General features: G+C 46.0%; 1 long non-coding RNA gene across 1 annotated transcript in view; it reads right to left on the bottom strand.

Moving 5' to 3' along the window:
- Positions 1–355: 355 nt before the first annotated feature.
- The window catches only part of LOC144165080 (uncharacterized), a 43,366-nt gene continuing 22,395 nt past the window's right edge, over positions 356–21,326 (bottom strand). The window contains exons 2-3 of the long non-coding RNA XR_013321344.1: positions 9,869–9,916; positions 356–407 (exon numbers count right to left, since the gene is read on the bottom strand). This is a non-coding gene — a long non-coding RNA (uncharacterized LOC144165080). The remainder of the gene's footprint in view (positions 408–9,868; positions 9,917–21,326) is intronic.

Genomic DNA, 21,326 nt, shown 5'->3' with positions numbered 1-21,326 from the left:
TTGTGAGCTCCATAAACCTTACCAATTTTATTGCAATATGAAAACTAGCAAACCATAGCCACATTTATTACGGCACGAAGGCGCTTGGGCGGGGAGTTTTGGCTTCTAGATCGATTCCGGACGATTCCGGGTTGTGTCACGGTTAACACTAAATGGCGCCAGCTTTCACACTCTCCGAATTTTAGTGTAAAGTAAATATATTTCCGCGTGTGTATTAAAAATTACTTGTTACACCACTATAAAAAACTGTAGCTTTCATATGAGCCAGAGGACATCAATTCCAGAAAAATCGCTTGTCTGATCCTCTAAAACCTAGCTTTGAACTAAGGAAACAAAGCATTCCGTGAACACCTACTTTGTCACCACACTGGAGTCCACTCTTTTCGGTAGCAGGGAGAGCGGTTGACCTAGACAGGAAAAAATACAAAAGTGGAAAACCTGCAGTTAGTGGGCTCTAAGCGTTTTATGAAGATGGCATGATGGTCCCAACAGTATACTGCTTCGTCCGTGGAAGGCAGTGCATACATAAGTGAAGGTATAAAAGAAGTGAAACTGGCGTGGTAAAGGGTTCTGGCTTGCATTGTGGTTATTACGTTTTTCGAGGCACAAATTCCGCACGTTTTTGGAGTTCTGCTGCTGGGTTTCCGCAAAATTAACTTGAAAATACAACCTTTTCCTGCAACTGCTACCAGTGCATTGCTGGGAAGACATTTATTGTGTACACAGTACCATCTTTGCATGTAATTACAAAAATATAAAGCGACAGTACTGGTAAACATGAATAAGCAGCTGTATAAATTTGACATTATGAATCGGGACCTTTTTAATAGAATTTCAATCAGCGGACATTATATTATTAAGAATATTACAACCTGCCCTGCTCACCTCTTCCCGAAAATATTATAATGCGGCTCGGAGGCGAGCTTGTGGTCGTCGTAAATAAAGTCCTTAGCAATTTCAGAGCTAGTATGGTAATTCCGTAAAAAGCTTGGTTAAAGACGCTGTGGAAACAATAGCTTCTTTATTCTTATCATAACCATTCAATGTTTAAAACTGAGAGCAAGTAGAGTGCTCATCATCATCGTGTCTTTGCCTGCGATTTCTGTTGGTTTTATTACCGCATGATATCATAATTTTACGTCGCTATATCAGGCCTCGGAGACTATTTTCAGGCGTACCAGGCACTCTCTGCAATGAAAATGAACGAGCAAAACATCCTGTATTTTATTATTTAAAAAATACTAGAAGTTAGCCACAAATTTCAAGATAGTGACAAGGGCCCAGCTGTCCAATACTCCATTGCATATAATCGATGCATCAAAAGGCGGCAAACTTGTTCTACTAAACATTTAAACACAAATAAAGAAGGATATTGAGTGAACCCAACGTTCTAGTATCGTTTTCTTAAGGTGGGCACAGCGCTACTTCGATCATTTCTTTACTTCGATCCTCTGATTGAAGGTAGGATCCTCTTTAAAACTTTTGGATTTGCGCTTCAGTGGAAGAGTTGCTGGGACCTCTACGACGGTGCCTGCAGCATGTGTGCAGCATGCGGACAGAAGAACCCGTACGTTTAACGACGCTACGTTTATTGGAAAATGCAACCCCCCCCCCCCGAAATACCAGTTTAATCAATTCTAGACATCAGATATTCGTGACCTGCAGCTTTGTAAACTTCATCCGATATGCTTGCCTTTCACATTTTTTCTTATGGTATTTCTTCCGCCTGTCTCGGACCACTTCAGGCGCCACGTTATAACAACTACTTATGACCCATTGATACACTCCGGGAAGGGGGTGGTGGGATAACACTCCCTGAACTTGGTGAGCCGCTTTGACATTGCAGGATAGTGGGCTCGTGAAAACCGGTCGGTGTACATGCTTGCCATTCCGAAGGCGGAGGCTGAATGCTGAGTTAGCTCGTGCCTGTGCAGCTAGACGGGAATGAATTAACACTTTAGGTTACCCGATCTCGGTGATGGGCAGTGATATATGAATACCCTTGTACTACCGGTCGGCCAATCTAGAGCGGGTTCGGCAACCTGTGGCCCCTTGCCCCTCTTCCGACGGGATTTTCTATTCAGCACTCCGGCGTGGCGCCTTCTTGCAACTCAACCCTTCTCTTAAGAAGTTGTCAACCCCTTATCTAGGAAAGAAGAACACCTCCTTGCTCGAGTTCTGCGCCGTGGAGCAGGCCTCTCACTTGCTGCTCTCATCTCACATTACGACCTCCAAGTCTTCGCTTGTGCTTAGGCGTTCCATAGTGTGACTTCGTGTATTAACAACTCTCTCGGACCATGTCCTCGCTTTTCACCAGTGGGCTAGGTTTCTTTGGTAGTGAACGCCTTCTTAAGTGGAAGTTGAGTCTCCGTATTCGGCGGCAGATGGGAACGGCTCACAAAGGTAACACAAGAAAGGATTGTTAGTGCTTTAACCCGTAGTCCATTGTACACACGAGACATCAATAGACTACTCTGCAAAAAGCCAGAGATATACAGTCACCGGCTGATGCTTTTGACAGCAGAGTTTTTTATGTAAATTGTGCCCGTAACGCCGACAGATGGTGCCACCTCTTCGACATACATGGTTCAGAGCGTTCAATAAAGACAAACAATTTAAATAAAACTAACAAAGAAAAACGTGCTTGGAAACAGCAAAAAATGGGAAAGCACCGTCCGAAAATGAAGGCACGTTCTTGCACATATATGGTGCACGGCACGAGCAATATTTAATGAAGCCATCTCTAGAACAGGTTAGGGCAATGACCAGTAAAGCAAGATAAGCAGTGAAACTAACAATAAAATCAGGCAAGCAATACTTCCGATAAAACGAACATTGGTGTTTTGATAAAACGGTATTTCATAAAACAGTATAAAAATAAAGGTAATACTCCGATAAAACGGCATTCGATAAACCACCTAACTGGAATAACGCACTTGTATAAGGGTACTCCGGAACGAACAATCACCCTGTCACATATTTCTGCTGTAACAAACTGATCTGTGGGTAAACTTCCAATCAGGAAACTACAAGTGACGACGTGACGACCAACGCTGTTTTAACAAGCGCCCATTCTTTGAAGTCCATGTGATCGACAGACGTTTCATTAAAACCGTTTTATCCAAACAGGTTCTCCGAGGAATTTTATGGGACAGAATTCTTCGTACGAGTTTCGTTTTCTGTATGCTCTCTGTGAGCCTGTATTGAGTGACTTGTGAGTCCAAAACAATTCTATTTATTAAACGAAAAGCCGTGCGAGACGCTCCTCGGTGGTGACGCATGCAGAAAGTGGGGCGGGGTGGCTGCGAGACATTCCGGGTGGATTTTACGTCTGAGATATGACGCATAGCAGCACGTGCAGTCTTGCGCTCGACAATGGCGCAGTTCCTAGATATAACTCGCAGTCTCTTCATGATACGCAGATTTTGAAAACTTCCTGGTACGAAGTTCCCGCCCCGACGCACAACCATAGCATCGCTGACATGCGCAGGGAAGATACAAACTCAATTTACAAGAACATGCTCAGCGGCCACGATACTTTGCGAGATAACGCCAGAGTAGCGCCCGCTCCCGCGCGTTGGCTCATCTTGCAATCAGTTTTTGAGACGCAGCAGCTATGCGCTGTGGCCGAACCGACTGCTGAAAGCGCTATGCATACATTTCTCTTAAACAGAGTAGTAATCGACGGCCACTTTTACTTCTACAGTTTTTATTTTTCTGTGACGTTCAAAGTTTCGTTTCAGAAATTTTTCTTGGTGTTCATTGAACAGGTGTGGTAGTGTTAAGAGGAATATACTTACACTACGTTACTTCAAAATCACAGCATATTACGGGATTCCAGCATGATATAGCCGGGAAAACCTCCATAGAATGTGTTTATATTCTATATTTGCACTTTTACTTTCCTACAACACTGCGACGTAGTATTTGTAGCTTCGTTTCTACACACATGTGGCACAGCTTGATGCTGATGTTGCTGTTATGAAAAACATCTGGTGAAGAGCCACAAAACAATCCCCTTCCATGTACGTCAGCATAACAATAAATCCCTAGGGGTAAAAGTCACCGTAGAAGTGGGGCCCGCAAGATTTCTTCTTGAGCGTGAGAGGTAGAAGTGGAATAAGGGGACAGCCAACACCAAAGGAGAAAACAGTAAACGGGAAAGAAAAACAAAAAAGAGCAAGCAACGGGAAGGAGTCACCAATTACAAAGTAAAGCAGAGTAGGAATACCATCGGCAAGCTCTGGAAGCCGCCATTGTTGTTTAGTCCTCCTTTCTTCATTCAGGTGCGTTGTGAATTTCCTAATAATTGTTGGGAGAAGAGACACAGGAGCCGCTATATTTCACAGCATAACTGGCGGCAGAAAAAATGGTACTGCCTGCACAGGTGGTGCAAGGCTGAAAAAGTAGCCGACCTTGCAGCCCGTCTCCCTTTGTCGGAGACCTAGCTGTTGCCCCTCAAAAAGATTTTCTACCTTGCCGCAGCCAGATCCTTATTACTTGCTGGTGCGCCTCCTTTTGACTGCAGGCTTTCACATCTCTCCAAACGTGGGGCGCGCAAGCACGCGCTACCATCCGTGGCTTTGCGAACTCGGCGTCAGTAGCGCGGACTTAGGGTCTGTTCTCCCCACTTGGGGAGCAACGCACAAGAACAAGAGAGGAGAAAAGTGCACGAGAGATCACGCAACGAACATTGGGCAGAGTATGCTCTAAGGGCGAGCTGACCGACGCCAGTCGCTTGTCATAAGGCGCATGCTCGTGCGCGGTCACTATTTTTTTCTTGGTTTTGGCGGGCTCCTTAAATGGCGCAAGCACATATTGAAACCTGCTCAAAACCAGGCACTACTCAGGAGGCACACGCTTCCATGCTCCCGATTTTTTTCTTGGTATTTTTCTGGTAACATTATACCACGGAATTAAACGCTCAAACAGCTATTAAAAATTTGATGTCGGTTGTTGTTGGCATGACATAACTACCATAACATGACATTGAGGCATTCGGCGGATTGTATACTGCCTATTTATAAACGGCGAACAATCGCCATAGCACGCCTCCACCTACGGGAAAGTAAATATCACTGGGTTTTTTATACGCATACGAGCCTTAGGTGAATTGACGTAACGATTAACTACTGGTAAAAAAAAGAAGGGGAAGCATCCAAACTCGAAATAGACGAGTAAGACAGGCAGTTAGCGGAATAACGGAAACATCTTAGGAGGGATGGAGGAAGATTCTGCACCCCCCTCTTCATAGTTGCGGGTATCTTGTGCGTTCTTGAGCTCCACCCCAGGAGAAATATGTCGTGCCCCCTTTTTTACGCTCCATACTACATACGTAGCACACAATATCTACCGAGTCACGCAGGCCTGCAAGCAAACGCGCGCGTTCAGAGTTACCAACTGCTTTACACATCATTAGGTTGAGCCGCCACAACTTCAATTGAATAAAAACATGAAAACGAGCTACCCGAATTACATTGCATGCACCAAGGACATTTCTACTCATAAACGTTTTGTTAAGCGTAGTCGTGAGCAATTTTGTTGTGACTTAGTGTAAAAGTGCTTATGCGTAGTCAGGTTGCAAGGCCAGCAAAGTATACGCGGGAATCAAACACACCGGCTCAGTATAGCAAACTGAAGTCGGTGCTTCATAATTATATTTTGTACTTCTGAGAAAACAGTTTAAATGAAATTTCTTTGAAAAAGAAATTTCATTCAAGAAACGTGCCTATTTAACAGCTCCTGAAAGAGGAATTAGCAAAACGTGACCAAGGACATTCAAATGTGGATAACCAAAGAAGAATTCAATAGCGAGCAATACAAAACCCATATAAATGGACAGCAACAATTTGGTATTGTACCGAATAGAATGGCGCTACACTGTTCAGAAGGTTTATGGTGACAGGGCTGTGTATTATTAGGAGGGGGATGAGCCTTTTATGACTGCATGAAGCAATTCTAATATATTTAAATTCGGCTTGTGTAAGCAATGGCGACTGATCCGATCTCACTAAAGGGAACGCGACGAGCAGGAGTCCTGAGTATTCGGGTAATGAGTATTGCCTACGTTAAACCACATGGTCATTCTTAGTTTTTCTCTCCTTATACACACAAATGGTAGAACTACATATAGGCAGTTACACTTTATTTTTTGGTTAACATAAGTTTCGCGTCATGTGGTTAACCCTTAAAAATATACATCAGCGGTATCTGCGAATAAAACTACTATAACACAGAACAACAAAACAAACTAATTGAACAAAATAGCACGTGGCTTTGCAAAAGGTCAAGTGTCAGTCCTTAGAACGCGATGCACAGGCACCGAGAGAACCAGATATGGCATTTAAGGGCTGTTTATTACAGTACAGGAAGCCGTCACTCTTGAAAGCAGGTGTTCGGCGGATGTCTTTCATAACGCGGGTGAGTTCACCGCCTCCAACATTTATGCGCCAGCATGTTATTCCTACATGTGTTTGTACATGAGGCAGTTACGGCACAACGTCAAGGGTGATAAAATAAGACTCATCGTCAAACCAAAATCGAACATTACAGGAGATCCAAAATCAATCTCTTTGCTAGTTATTTTCGCGCACCATATTGGCTTTTTCTGGGAGGTAACTTGTTTGACGCATTTTGTGATAATTTGTATCCGAACCGTAAAATAGGGGAATATACGTTTGAGCATATTAAAATAAATAACCATTTCATAGTTGAGCGCATTCTATTTACGCATACTATTCTCATTGGGGCAACTAGTTTTCAAACTCTCGGCTTCAGTTCTGTGTTGTTTGGCTGCCTTCAAATTTTCAAGAGAACATAATTTCCAACTGGTGATTTGTAAAGGCGGGAAGATGTTTCTGACTGTTTCAAAACAAGGTGTATACATGTTTTATCATACAGCACAAAATTCTTCTACAGAGTTCTCACTGAATATCATGCTTCTGAAACCTGTTACTTTTCAGACCTGCAGCTTGCTATTGACTCAAAAACCAAACCACTAGCCCTGGAAGTGTGGTATAAATTTTCTTTCTGATGTCTAATTTCTCTGCCTTGCGCATCTCTCACAAAGGGGCAGTTTTCATTTTTCTCTTCACTTATTTATTTCTCGCTGTATTCCTTCTCGTTTGATTGCCTTGGCTGTCTTTCATTGTGAAGTATTCTTTCCATATTTTATGCTTAGCCACCTGGGATTGCCTGGCCTCTGTCTGTCCAGAATGTCATGCATAACTGAAAACATTTGCTGTAAGCCTACGTGGTTCTGTGGCCCTCAACCTTCCTCTAATACCAGTTCGCTGTGAGCTTCTCAAACTTCAAACACCTGAGCTCATAGCGTCAGTGTTTCAAAGCTTGCGGCAAGGTATTCCATCCTGGAGGAATACTTTTGCAAGGATGCCGGCCAAAACAGGTTTCAAGAAATTTACAATAAGCACTTTATAGCCTACAACCTGAAGCCTTTAAACCCTGGAGTAGATTTTTCTCTCTATTTCCTAAATGCTAAAGTTTGGTGTGTGTGGAGTGGCACATCATTAAGATAGCATGACACCACGTTGTACATGTACTAAACATTGTTTGCGCCTGCACAGCAAACTACTGTGTGTTTCCAATGGTGAGTGCGCTTGTTTGAGATCAAGTATTGCGGTTATAGCCACGCCGGTTGGCGTGTAGTCACGTATCTCCACTGCTGTCTCTGGTGTCATTTCTGTGTCTTCTGCTGCCGAAAAATGGAAAATTTTGTCTTTTCAATACAAGAGTGCAATTATCTATGCCTTCATGTTAACTATAATAGCTGGTAGCTTCTCAACAATTTTGTGCGTGAAAAAAACCCTCAAGTTCGTAAAAAGGCGCCCTTTCACCGTAAAGCTGCATGGACACTAGCGTCGGAAACATTATGGGCGCGCTATCGGCCGATAGTGGCGTGGCGGAATCGAGCCGCCGGTGAAGGCCCCACCTACTGTCGAATGGTTAACCTACCGCTTTTTTAAACGAAATTTATACTCGCCGAGACAGTGCGTACAATACGGAAGACGTGGAGGGGAAGCGGAAACAGGTGGGTGCAAGCCGTCACCAGTGCACCAGAACACCGGCCTTATCTTATTGGCACAGGGGCATGGGGCGCGGCCTAAATGACATTCGGAGAAATTTACTTAGCGGCTAGCCAAAAAAGCTCTCCCCGGCCTAACAGGTCCTCATTGACTGCCGACGTTACCCAATGGCGCGCTGCAGCCATGGTGCCGCTAGTGTTCAGGTACTTTAGGTTGGTTTATAAAAACCGTTAAGGTACCTAAAAGTGTAAAATGCAGAAGTGACACTTAAGCTAACTTTGTGAATAAGGCGGTCAGTGACTTTGCTTCTTGCGAGCGCCGCGTATTGCCTGAGCTTGTCTAGCAAAAGGCGCAAATTATGCTGCTTTCATCTGAGAAATAAATCCTTGGAAGGCGAGAACAACTTCAGTGGTGGCTAGCATTTTGGTTTTGTTTCTGCACTTTTACGAGAGCTTTACCTGGAATATTGCACGTAACTAAAGTTTGTAAATAACCAAATATTTAGAATCTTGTGAACATATTTACAGCCAGGTTGAAATTATCCAACGTCTTAAACCTATTACCAATCTTAAGGTTGGTGATATACATATTATTTGAAAGACAAAGAAATAATCTCCAAAATTTGTGCTTCTTCGGTCAATCGCAGCAAATTTAGACGTAAAGTAATAGGCAGAACGTGTTTATGCTCACAGTGAACTCTGGAAAGATATTATAATCCTCGCGCTGTGAATACGGCCGTTACCGAATGACTGAACGCGCTTTGGTGTTCGGTGTTTTGCTTGAGCCGGATGGGTGATAGGAATTCCCTTTTCTACATCAGTCCTGATAAAATTGCGAAGTTGTACGCACTATCAGGAGTTTGTGTTATTGAGCGTGAATGGTTTTTACATTTTCGTTGTACGTAAGTACAACACGTAAGTACGTAAACACGAGTGGAAAAAATTGAACCTGCAACTAAACACCCCGTACACCGTAAATTTTCACCACCGAAATTTTTGTTGCCTAATCTCACGGGTCATACCTGGTGGTAATAGCGTGGCACATTTTAGGATAGTGCGAGATGGCGCTCTTGAGTAAAAATTCTGGTTTTTTTGGTAGGAATATTATAATTGTTTTAAAGGTGGTAACACCGTGCTCCTGCGCGGACATTTGCAGAGCGCATAATTTGGTTTGACCCTGCATGCTGTTCAGGAATATTTACCTCATGGTCATGTTTCAATCATGCGTTTACAAACGCCGGAAACACACCCGGTACAATTTACCGGGCACCAAACACATGTGATCGAGCAAAGCAGCGCATCACCAGGATGACCTGTGATACCAAAAAAAGATAGGATGTCTATGTTTCTGGACAGGCTTACATTCCTTCAGCCTATAAGCTGTTTCGGCATACCTAAAATGCGAGGGCGCTGCATAACCAAGACGAGGTGTAATCATCTTTATTGCTGTCTCTGAAATATTTGTGTGCAATGCTTGTACAGGAAATGTCTTTTCCGCTTATGATTCATTCAGCGCAGAAAAACTGTCTGTTAAGCCGAGATAAGATGACGGGTCAAAAACCTAGTCGGTCTTAGTGGGCCTCGTTATCTTTGCACCAGTATTTTTTCTATATGTTCGTATTAAACTTAATGACAACTTCAACCTAGCATTTCGTTATCTTCGCGTTTTACAAATTCGTGTTCTTTTATACGTCATTTAGGAGGTTGTTACGGAAAGTTCCTTTTACTCTATTTAAAAGCAGCTTTTATAAATTTGTCTGTATGGTAAGAAGAAAGAAAGCGCACGGTTACGGCGCAAACCAGCACTCAACATAAGAAAATATTTACGTTGTGGTGAAGGAGTCCGGCAGGTGTGTGATCACCATCGGGCATTGGCTGCAAAACAAAATGGGGATAAAAAGTTACGAGAGTTCCAACCACCTTTATAAGTGGTATTACCTTAGTGTGCGGCATTAACTTATAACTGGGGTCTGTATCCACCAGCAAGGTGCCGCTGTATTTTAGCTGAGCTATATAACTTATACAAAAGCCTCGTTTCTACTGGAATTACCACCGCACGGTATTCCGGCATGTGTCCTTATAAAAATACTCAACAAGTAACCTAAACAATATTGCCCCGAATTTCCGCGAGAGTAGATTGTCATATCTGTCGTTTGACATCAAGAAGAAAGCTTCGAAGTGTAGCGTAATGTTTAAATATTGCGTATTTTTACAGTCCAAAGTTAGGCAGGTCTGAAGAATAACATGGGACATAGATGCTTCTTCTATAATATTTTAAGACACCAGGAAATCGGGAAGCAAAGAAATCATTGACAACACAAAACTTTTTTGTCCGACGATCAGTGCCACTGCAGCCGCTGTCCGCATTTTCTCCCATATGGGGACTGGGGAGAACGAATTTTCCACGCCATTAAGAGAAGTGGCGGCTTGTCTTACTGGGGTTACAGAAGAATCCACAAGTTACACTAGTCCATGGAAAGATCGACAAAAATGGTTGGATAATGTGTGTGTTGCTTTAGGAAATTGGGCATTGCTTCACTTTTTTATATAAACCCGAAATTACTATACATAGAGTGGCCTAATCAGTAATGGTTGTCTTTTCTGCTAGATTTTTAGAGTTCAGCATTGCCGTTGCTGTATATGTTACAGTTGGTTATCGTTACGCGTTGGTCGAATACGGTACTCAGTAAAGAATAAGCATGCGATCTTGAATGAACGAGAAGTGAAAATTTTAAGAGAGACAAAAACAATGCACAGTAATGCATAGGTAAATGTTAGGATTGTGGCAAAATATAAAGGTTGAACGCAAAGAAAAGCAAGTCTTCTTTGGCTACCCGAGGGCATACAGCAACACCATCCAGAAAAGATGGCTTTGGTTTGAGCACACAATTGAGAGGAAGCACTCAAAACGATGTAGCATCAATTAAAGTGGTGGAAGATGTCTTTCAGAGGCCTAAAAGGTTCGCCCATAGGATAATATTGTTGGGGCTGCAGTCACGTGTAGGAAGCTTCTAGCATTAAAATCTTAAAGACAGGATAATTATGCGGGATGTTGCTCAGCGAAAAATCATGCACGGAAAAGCAAATCAGCTTTCTCACGTGCAAAACCGTTAAGAAGGAATAATGAGCAGACGTTAACTACTCTTAGAGGCGTGGCTACATAAGAAACCCGTCTTTTTATTATCACAAATTTTTGCTGCAGACTCTACGGTCGTGCACTTCGCCCGTGGTACACATCCAAATGTGAATATGTCAGTAACCCGAGTCACAAAATGAAGTAAAGCTGTAAAAAATGGACCGAACAAAAACGCTGAAAACCTGGGCGCAAATCGTAGGTAACAAAGTGTTTTTCAAGTGTTACTGGGAACGATATACTGTCAATGGGAGAGACTCAGGGTTTTGTGAACGATTAGGAGGAGGTCGTTACGTCGTAACTTTTGAAATACATACTTTATTTGACAATGTGAAATATTGAAGGATTTTGTTTGTGGCTGCAGATGACGAGTGGAATTTATTTGCTGGTAATTAAGCCCTCGTCTTCACTGCTGCTGCTATAGATTGAATTGACACCTAAAGGTGAGGCTATCTTCTGTCAGAAGATATATTAAGGTACCTTTGTAGGATCAGCCCGCTGGTGAAAAGTATACTCATAGGGCGTTCATGCCTTGTAGTAAAAAGAGTTAATAGCAAGAGACCGACTAAGAGAACGTGAAGGATACTAGGGCAGGAATTTATTCAAAAGATATATGACAGCTCACAATTAGGCTTAAGCCTTTCTTAGCCAATGACAGCGTATAAGGGTAACGAAAATGCAGATATGTGCCTCTAAGGAGGAATTTCTTCTAGAGTGAAGGTGAAGATGGCAACCGCACTAATAAGCAAGCATTAGGCTGAGTCTTGTTCTCTGTTTTCTGAGATACCTGTAAAGCGCTCACGTATAAGCAAGCAAGTATAGTTGAACACCTACTGTATGAGCCCAGGGTTCCCTCGTAACCACTCAATTTTCACGCACGATACAATGCTGTCTCTCATTAGACGAAGGTTTCAAAAATTTCGAAAATGAAAATTATCTGTCGTCGGCAGGTAATGAACTACATAAGTTAGGTTACTTTTCTCAAGAATAAGATGCACACTGTAGATTTTCCATGAAGAACCAAATTGCAAGATCACGGAGGTAAAATAGCACTTGTAAACAAGAAAAGATTTTTCGTTAGCTGGAGTTCTGGTCACAAGAATAATACTGGGCCGAACACATAGTTTGAGGACACGAACTACAAGCTCCTCTTTAAACACGGTACTGGCCCCAAGCAATGTTTTGGAGGTTTTATTTTTTAGGAATAGCGCTTTTTCTTGTAGAATCCAGGGACTCCCTAATACATTCCAAACAATCGTCTACGTCATTCACCTCATTCCCACAAATTTCCTCTACGCTTATAGAGACACTTTAAATCTTGGTATGAGGTTAACTGTACTTTGAGAATATGAAAGGAGCACGCGTCGCAGTAACAAATACTAACTTAGACCACAAATGTAGCCCCTATTGTAGGCCTCGGTACACGTACGGGGGTAAAGCCAAACTCAATCTTCCACGTCGTGTGCATGCTGCCAGGTGATATTGTAGGTGTGCAATCTCCTTACTCGCAGATTAGACACACCAGAAAGCCAAAACCGACGTTTCTGATTAGGGTTTCTGCTGTCCTCAATAAACATTGCATGCAGCATTTTACAACGCTTGTTATTCAGCTGAAACTTCGTGTCAACATCAGGATGAATTGAAATTGGTCACCGTTTGCAATGAAAATGAAAAACATATCCGTTTAACACCGATAAATTCCAGTGTATGACAATGCTACTGGCTTTTGCTTCAACTAGGACGAAATGCGATTCGCTTCTTAAGTAAACTTGCAACAACGGAGGCAAGAATATCGCTCTTATTTATTTTTTTATTTATTTATTTATTTATTTATTTATTTATTTATTTATTTATTTATTTATTTATTAAACCTTACAGGCCCATTCAAGAGCATTGAGTAAGGGGGGTTACATTTTTGAAAGAACATCAAAAAAATATTGGGGACAAAGAAAAAAAGACAAGTACACAATATAGAGTTTGGGTAATCGGCTTACAGACGTAAATGAAAAACGTCGTACACGTTTCTGACAGACAATGATCACAAACGCACAGGGTTTTTGTGGAATAAAAACATCACAAAAACACAAATACAAGGGAAAACACCCATAAACAGTAACAATATTGTCACGAAGCCAAGGACGACGCAGTTGTCTTGCAGGAGAAACAAGTTTATTGGAGCGAACTTGTGCTCCCCTAACAACTCAAAAGAATACAGAGGCGGCGAAGCAGCGGTCAACAAAGTGACTTGCGTCAGCGAGCGTCGCAGAATCGAATGCTCCGGCGTCCGCACTGCAGGCTTTTTATCTTTCGGTGCGCGTGGTTCTCGAAACGTCGATTCACATCGAGAACATAGTAGATCCAAGAAGATTATTCTGGGCTGTTCACGTTAGATCGGAATGCTCTCCCTATCACGACAGATAACACATGCGGCACAGAAAGAAAGAATGGAACACGCGCTTCCCTTGGCGCAGAGATAACACAGACCGGCGCAGCCGGGCGGTAAAAGCAAAACACAAATAAACAAACCCAATGTATGGTTCGCGGCATTACCCCCCCTCTAAGAGTGCATCGACCCGATGCTAACATAAGCGACAGTCCGAACAAATGAAAATAAAAGTTCGTCATCGTCCGTAGAAAGGTTTTAAGCGAACCACGTGGACGACTTCAGGCCGCGTGCGTCGTCGTGATGTGCCGGAGTCACCATCGGGGATCACTTCGTAGGTAAGTTGGCCAACACGTCGTAGAATCTTGTAGGGTCCAAAATACCGTCGCAGGAGCTTCTCACTGAGTCCGCGTCGTCGGATGGGAGTCCAAACCCACACACGATCCCCTGGTTGGTACTCGGCGTCTCGGCGTCGGAGGTTGTAGCGGCCCGCATCCACCAGCTGCTGGTCCGTTATACGAACTCGAGCGAGCTGGCGGGCCTCCTCCGCACGTTGAAGATATCCGTGGACGTCGGCGTTGAGGTCGTCGTCTTCTACGTGCGGAAGCATGGCGTCGAGCATCGTAGTTGGCCTTCTACCGTAGACAAGCTCGAACGGCGTCAGCTGCGTCGTCTCCTGGATAGCCGTGTTGTACGCAAACGTGACATACGGGAGCACTTCGTCCCAAGTCTTATGTTCAACGTCAACGTACATTGACAGCATATCTGCGATTGTCTTGTTCAGACGTTCTGTTAGTCCGTTCGTTTGGGGGTGGTACGCCGTCGTTCTTCGGTGATCCGTGTTGCTGTAGCGTAATACTCCTTGCATCAGCTCCGCAGTAAATGCCGTTCCGCGGTCGGTGATTAGGACTTCCGGGGCTCCATGTCGCAGCACAACTTGGCTTATAAAGAACTTTGCCACTTCTTGTGCAGTCCCCCTCGGAAGAGCGGCGGTCTCTGCGTAGCGCGTCATGTAGTCTGTCACTACGACAATCCACTTGTTCTGTGATCGTGACGTAGGGAACGGGCCTAAAAGGTCCATTCCAATCTGTTGAAATGGTCTCGATGGGACGGCGATCGGTTGCAGAAGTCCGGCGGGTCTTGTCGGCGGCGTTTTTCGTCGTTGGCAGTCACGGCAGCTCCGGACGTAGTGGGTGACGTCAGAGGTAAGGCCGGGCCAGTAGTACCTCGCCTTGATTTTTCCAATAGTGCGCGCTGTGCCGAGATGTCCGGAAGACGGGTCGTCGTGGCACGCTTCCAAAATTTCGTCACGAAGGTCCGCGGGGATGACGAGAAGGTAATTCGCTCTTGTTGCGGTGCTGAAATTCTTCTTCACGAGGACGGAGTTTCTCAGGCTGAATGCTGGTAAGCTGCGTTTGAAGGTCCTAGGAACGGCAACGTTGCATCCCTCGAGGTACTCGATTATGACGCGTAAGTCGGGGTCGGCACGCTGCTGGGCGGCTAGGTCGCTCTCCGTCACGATCCCGAAGAACGCGCTGTCTTCGTCAGCGTCTTGTGGTGGTGGGTCGACGGGGGCGCGGGACAGGCAGTCGGCGTCGGAGTGTTTCCTGCCGGATTTATAAACGACTGTAACGTCGAACTCCTGCAGGCGCAAGCTCCACCGCCCAAGACGGCCAGAGGGGTCCTTCAAATTGGCGAGCCAACACAGCGCATGGTGGTCTGTTACAACCTTGAATGGCCTTCCATACACGTATGGGCGAAATTTTGAAATCGCCCATATAATTGCCAGGCACTCTTTCTCAGAGGCAGAATAGTTTTTCTCCTCCTTCGACAGACCACGGCTGGCATAGGCGATTACCCTTTCGCAGCCGCTTTGCTTTTGGACAAGGACGGCACCCAAGCCTATATCACTGGCGTCCGTGTGCATTTCCGTTTCGGCATTTTCGTCGAAATGAGCGAGCACGGGCGGTCTTTGCAGGCGTTTTTGCAGCTCGCAGAATGCTTTTTCTTGGTCGTTTTCCCAGCTAAAAGGGGTGGTATCTTTCGTCAAGCGCGTGAGTGGTTCTGCAATGCGTGCGAAGTTTGCGACGAAGCGCCGGTAGTATGCGCACAGCCCGAGAAATCTTCGCACGCCCTTCTTGTCTTTCGGCCTTGGGAAGTTCGCAATGGCTGAAGTTTTTGCCGGGTCAGGTAGGACTCCCGCGGCGTTGACGACGTGGCCCAAGAACTTGAGTTCCCCGTATGCGAAACGGCACTTTTCAGGCTTCAGTGTCAACCCCGACGTACGAATGGCCTCGAGTACAGACTCCAACCTTCCAAGGTGTTCGTCGGAAGTCCGGGCGAATACCACTACGTCGTCGAGGTATACGAGGCAGGTGTGCCACTTAAGGCCAGCTAGCACAGTGTCCATGACTCTTTGAAACGTCGCTGGTGCTGTGCACAGCCCAAACGGCATCACCTTGAACTCGTATAGGCCGTCTGGGGTTATAAATGCAGTCTTCTCTCGGTCTCTCTCGTCCACTTCAATTTGCCAGTAGCCGGTCTTCAGGTCCATCGATGAGAAGTACTTCGCGTGGCAGAGGTGGTCGAGGGCGTCGTCGATTCGGGGGAGGGGGTACACGTCCTTTTTCGTGATTTTGTTCAGTCGCCGGTAGTCAACACAAAACCTTAATGTGCCGTCTTTTTTCTTTACGAGTACGACGGGCGCAGCCCAGGGGCTTTTCGAGGGCTGTATAATGTCGTCGCTGAGCATGTCGTCGACTTGAGTCCGGATGGCTTCCCGTTCGTGTGAAGAGACGCGGTACGGTGACTGTCGGGTGGGTCGGGCTCCATCTTCGGTTATTATTCGGTGCTTCGCTAGAGGGGTCTGACGTAGTTTTGCGCTCGACGAAAAACATTCGCTATAGCGACGCAGCAAAGCCAATAACTTGTTCCGTTGTTCTTGCGGTAGCGCCGGATTCACGTCGAAAGCCTGCGGGAGCTTGAAGGTTTCAACAGGTGTGCGCTCAAAGTCGGCGACCGCGATCACGTCACTTGCTTCTTGCGCTTCTTCGAGGAATGCAATTGCCGCGCCCTTGTTTAAATGCTGGTACTCCTCGGTGAAATTCGTAACCAAAATGTGGGATTGGTGTTCCTTGAAGCGCGCAATGCCTCTTGCGACCGACACACCACGGTTGAGAAGCACCCTTTGATCGGTGTCTACGATAGCGTCGACGTCAGGAGCAGCATCTTCACAGTAGACTGCGACCATCAAGCTTGCGCGGGGTGGCAGGGTGACGTGATCATCGGCGATCCTTACAGCTGCACGGATTTCGGGGTTCGATTCCGGCGTCATGGAGTGGTCGGAGGAAAAAGTTATCGACTTCGTCTGCAGATCGATTATTGCGCCGTTGTCCGTCAAAAAGTCCATTCCGAGAATTCGGTCGCGGGAGCAGTTGGGCAAAACGACGAACACCGCAGGGTACGTCGTGCCGTCTATGGTGACGCGCGATGTGCACGTTCCACTTGGCGTCACGAGGTGGCCTCCTGCTGTGCGTATGTGCGGACCGTCCCATCTGGTCATAACTTTCTTCAGTTTAGACGCAAATGGTCCGCTCAACACGGAGTAGTCGGCTCCCGTGTCTACGAGGGCGACTACATCAAAGCCGTCGATGGACACCTTGACGTCGGATGCCGCCTTCCTCGAGTTCCGGGTGCGTCGGGGCGTCGCATCTCGGCTTGTGCGTGTTGACGGTCGGGCACTGTGCGTCGTCGTTGTCGTCGTCTTCTCAGCGGACGTCTCGGTCCGGTCGGGTGCGCGTCGCGGCGTATAGCTGTCGTCGTGTACGGGAGTCTCGTCAGGTCTGGGTCGGGTCGTCGGGATGAGGGCATGTTGTGAGTCACTGTCTTCCGCGAGTCGTTGCGTCGTTGGAGGGTTTTCATTTTTCCGCGATCGTGCAACTTTACCTCCAGAAGTTGCATCTTTTAGTTTCCCCCGCGTGGGCTGGGGGACCTTCCACGTGAGAACTCAGCATTGCTACGGCGGTTCGGCGACTGGTATGGGTAGGGTGACGGCGAACGGTTGAAACGGGCTGGTCGACGGCTGGTGTTGGACAGGTACTCTTCGATCTCCGATGGGCGCTGGCCAGTTCGGGGGCGGGGTGCGTCGACGGAGAACCCTCGCAAACCTAGCCTCCTGTAGGGGCAGCGACGGTAGACGTGGTCGGCCTCTCCGCAGTGGTAGCACAGCGGACGATTGTCGGACGTTCGCCACACGTCGGTCTTCCTTGGGGCAGGGGGTTGCGCCGCAGGTGGTCGGGCCGGCGAGAGGGGACGACGGTACGGAGCCTCGTGACGATAGGGTGCAGGTGGGCGAGGGCGATGTACAGCAGCCGCGTAGGTCATGGCTTGCGGCTCGCGAGGTGCTACTGGCGTCGTTGAAGTTCCCAGCGCTTGCTGCACTTCTTCTCTAATGACGTCGGTAAGAGAAGCGACTTGTGGTTGCGGCGGCGTCGGGAGCAGTTTCCGCAGCTCCTCCCTCACTATTTCGCGGATAGTGTCGCGTAGTGAGTCGGAGTTGATAGCGCTGGCACCAAGCGTCTCCGAAACCAGCGCATTGATTGGGCGGTCGTACTGCCTCGTTCGGATTTCGAGCGTCTTCTCCATCGCGGCGGCCTCAGACGCGAATTCGGACACGGTCTTGGGGGGGTTGCGAACAAGGCACGCGAAGAGCTCTTGCTTCACACCTCGCATCAGAAACCGTAGTTTCTTTTCTTCCGTCATTCCTGGGTCCGCACGGCGGAAAAGTCGCTTCATTTCCTCGACGAAGATTACGACTCCTTCGTTCGGGTGTTGCGTTCGAGTTTCCAGTAAAATCACAGCTCGTTCTTTTCTCACCACGGTCGTGAAGGTCTTAAGGAACTCGCTTTTGAATTGCGTCCAGTCGGTCAAGGCGCTCTCGTGGTTTTCAAACCAAGTTCGGGCTGCATCCTCCAAGTAAAAGAAAACATGCCGGAAGGTTTCTTCATCGTCCCACCTGTTGAAGATCCGCACGCGCTCCAGCTTCTCCAACCATTCCTCTGGATCTTCAGCGGGGGCTCCCCGGAACGATGGCGGTTCCCGGGGCTGCTGCAGCATGATTGGCGACGTTGTCTCTTGTACCATGGTGTTGGTTGCAGCGTTCCTTTTCTTGGGCCCTTCTAGCATCAAACCGAACTCGGGCGGTAAATCTTGCAGGCGGGGGCTGCCTCTTGTTGGACTGGCTTGGCGGCTTTTCGAGGTTGTAGTGGGCATGAAGGGTGCGTACCCAGCACCTCCACCAGATGTCACGAAGCCAAGGACGACGCAGTTGTCTTGCAGGAGAAACAAGTTTATTGGAGCGAACTTGTGCTCCCCTAACAACTCAAAAGAATACAGAGGCGGCGAAGCAGCGGTCAACAAAGTGACTTGCGTCAGCGAGCGTCGCAGAATCGAATGCTCCGGCGTCCGCACTGCAGGCTTTTTATCTTTCGGTGCGCGTGGTTCTCGAAACGTCGATTCACATCGAGAACATAGTAGATCCAAGAAGATTATTCTGGGCTGTTCACGTTAGATCGGAATGCTCTCCCTATCACGACAGATAACACATGCGGCACAGAAAGAAAGAATGGAACACGCGCTTCCCTTGGCGCAGAGATAACACAGACCGGCGCAGCCGGGCGGTAAAAGCAAAACACAAATAAACAAACCCAATGTATGGTTCGCGGCAATATTATTCTAGCAATTCATCATTACAGAATTACTAAGAAAAATGTCGGTGCAGATTTTTGCTAAAGCTATCTTGACTAAGTAAGGATGCAATTTGGTCAGGAAGATCATTCCAGTGCATGATTGCTCGAGGCAATTCAGATGAGTTGAAAGCAAGCGTCTTGCCAAATATTCGCGGGAAACTACGACTATTATGAAGGCGTCGTGACGTACGTACTGGGGCGTTAATAGGAAGCGGGTTAGGTCTAAGGCGAACTATGTATTTATGAAAAAGGCATAATAGTGCGATAGTGCGACGGGTATCTAACGGCTGAAGTGATAACTCTTGTTTGATTTGGGTAACGCTAAGATGACGGTCGTACTTGCGTGTAATAAATCTGGCGGCTCTGTTTTGAATAGATTCCAGCTGGACGATTAGGTAGTTTTGGTGAGGGGACCAGATTGCCGGCGCGATTTGTAGCTGTGAACGAATAAAGGTTAGATACGCATGTTTGCGGACAAGGGCTGGTGCGCATCGTAAATTTCGTCGCTGATAACCGAGCGATTTAGAAGCCTTTGCACAGATGGCGGAAATGTGAGTACTCCAAGAGAGATTAGGTGTTAGATGAACACCAAGATATTTATAGGAAGCGGCTTGCGAAACTGCACTGTGGTTGATGGAATAAAGAAAATCTGAATTTCCATGTTTCCGACTAAAATACATTACTTTGCATTTACTCAAATTAAGTGACATTTGCCTTGTATTACACCAATTGTAGCTTATGTTTAAGTCAATTTGTAAGAAAAGGTGGTCGTTAAGGCTAGTAATCGTACAATATATAATACAATCGTCAGCAAAGAGTCGTACCCGTGATGAGATGTTAAGGGGCAGGTCATTATAGTAGATCAGGAACAGTAACGGGCCCAGGACGCTCCCCTGGGGAACTTCAGACGTAACATCAGCGAGGTGTGAAGAAAAGTTGTTGACCACGGTAAATTGTTGGAGCATAGACAGAAAGTTCCGAATCCATGATAAAGTTAAAGAATCCAGGCAAAGGGCTGATAATTCTGTAAGAAGGCGGGAATGAGCAACACGGTCGAATGCTTTTGAAAAATCAAGAAAAATGCAGTCTGTTTGTTGGTTAGCATTTATGTTAGATTGTTGGTCGGTTGTAAATTCCAGCAGTTGTGTATCACATGACAGGCCTCTTCTGAAACCATGGTGATGGACGAAAAAGAAGTTGTTGGATTCGAGGTGTTTATACACGTTAGATGCAATAATGTGCTCCAGTAATTTACAGCATATGCACGTCAAAAAAATCGGACGATAATTTTCGGGTGCATGTTTGTTATTGGATTTGAAAATGGGAACAACCTTGGCGATTTTCCAGTCGGCAGGTAACTTACCTGATGCCAATGATTTACTGAAAATATGGAACAGAATTTGACTAGAGATGTGCACAGTGTTCTTTAATATTTTTGAATTGATTTTATCGACACCAGATGAAGTGGAGACTTTAAGACTGCCAATTAGTGAAGCGATGCCTTCAGGAGTAATATTAATTGACTGCATATATCTGTAATCGGATTCGGGAACCATGGGTATGGTGGAATGGTCTTCCTGGGTGAATACCGACGAGAAGAAATGATTGAATGCACGCGTACACGCATGTTCCTGAAGGGAACATGCGTGTACGCATGGCGGATGACAGAAATTCCTTTATAGACAACTTTCTCTTCTGGCATTTGATTCAAGAAAGGGTAGAAAATATTCACTGGGTTGTTTTCTTTGCAATAAGGATTAAGAGTGTTCGGGAGCGAACCTCTAGTATGTATGCCAGAGGTAGCCCAATCGTATTTCAATACTACCATGTCAGATAGTGCCTACTGCCCAACAACACCGGTGTTGCTTTCTTTAGGTCAGCGAGCGTTATTCAGTTACCCCTACCCAATAACTTTGAAATAACTGAACCTGAAGACGTCTTAACTTACGCGGTCTTGATATCTTGGATCTTATTACCCTGATACTTTTGCGCTTGCGTTCTCTTACCTAATTTCGTAAACCA

This window comes from Haemaphysalis longicornis, unplaced genomic scaffold (genome assembly GCF_048455015.1).
Source record: "Haemaphysalis longicornis isolate Haplotype H1 unplaced genomic scaffold, Haemaphysalis longicornis Haplotype H1 scaffold_14, whole genome shotgun sequence".
In the NCBI taxonomy this organism is placed as follows: Eukaryota; Metazoa; Arthropoda; class Arachnida; order Ixodida; family Ixodidae; genus Haemaphysalis; species Haemaphysalis longicornis.
This window is presented reverse-complemented; position numbering and strand designations above follow the sequence as displayed.